This window comes from Oncorhynchus kisutch, linkage group LG17 (genome assembly GCF_002021735.2).
Source record: "Oncorhynchus kisutch isolate 150728-3 linkage group LG17, Okis_V2, whole genome shotgun sequence".
Taxonomy (NCBI): Eukaryota; Metazoa; Chordata; class Actinopteri; order Salmoniformes; family Salmonidae; genus Oncorhynchus; species Oncorhynchus kisutch.
Genome location: NC_034190.2, coordinates 42,210,331 through 42,211,312, shown reverse-complemented (window position 1 = coordinate 42,211,312; position 982 = coordinate 42,210,331). Strand labels below are relative to the sequence as shown.

The window sequence follows — 982 nt, the reverse complement described above, 5'->3', positions numbered from 1 at the left end:
GATGCACTGTCTAAATGGCTACTGGATAGTGCTGTCAGATATGGATGATGGATGAGTCTTCCGTGTGACTAGGCATCAGTATAGGGTGAATAATGAATACAGAATAGGGACTACAGCATCCAATGATGTATGTAACTCAGGAAGAACCTATTTGATTTTAAGACTTTATCCACTCCACTCTATGGACATTGGGAACTGTAGGAAATGTAAAAAAGACATGGTCCATGGTAAGAACTTTGCGTTGTGTATGTGACCAAAGCTGTCTTTGTGGTGTCTAAAACAGTCTCTCTAAGAGTCTCTATAGTCTCGACTTTTCACATCTTCAAACCTTTTTTTCTCAGGTCCTACTTGGCCTCCTTTATCTGAGCCTTTAGTTCTTTGGATGCCTCCTCACAGTCGTTGAAGGTGGCTACCTTGTAGCAGCCGAAAACTACCAGCAGATACTCAGGCATGGGCCCGGCCACCTCCCTGTAGGCCTCAAAAGTCACGAGAGCCAATGCGGCACCACCGAGATGCCGAACACCCACTCCAGGAGCTTGGTCATGTAGACCAGGATGATGGGAATTCAGGGCTCGGGTGCTTTCTCCGATGATGTAGTTTCAGTAGATGAAGAGGCGAAGTGAGAGGGCTCACTCTCGCCAAATTCTGTTCAGTATAAACCCAATGCATTTCTTAGGGTAATAATATGCAGACCTAAACTTGTCGCCTGCCTTCCCGCCTTTGGGACAAAGATCCCATTGTTAGGGAAGAGACATGAGCATCTTGTCATTATATACAGATCTCTGGTTTCAGCCTCTTGCGATTGGAAAAGAAAGTTGGCATGTCCACAGTGCACTGTTAAGATGTTGGATTGCCTTTAAAGGAAATTGATGTTTCGCCAAAACTTAGACTCCTGTCTAAATAAAATCATTCAAAATACTTCACCAGGGTCGGCGGAGCTAGCATGTTGGAGTGAACGGCTGTGCGTGAGAGGCTCCTGCAA

General features: G+C 45.4%; 1 pseudogene; it reads right to left on the bottom strand.

Moving 5' to 3' along the window:
- Nucleotides 1-314: 314 nt before the first annotated feature.
- Nucleotides 315-544, bottom strand: LOC109907694 (dolichol-phosphate mannosyltransferase subunit 3-like; annotated as a pseudogene).
- Nucleotides 545-982: the final 438 nt, after the last annotated feature.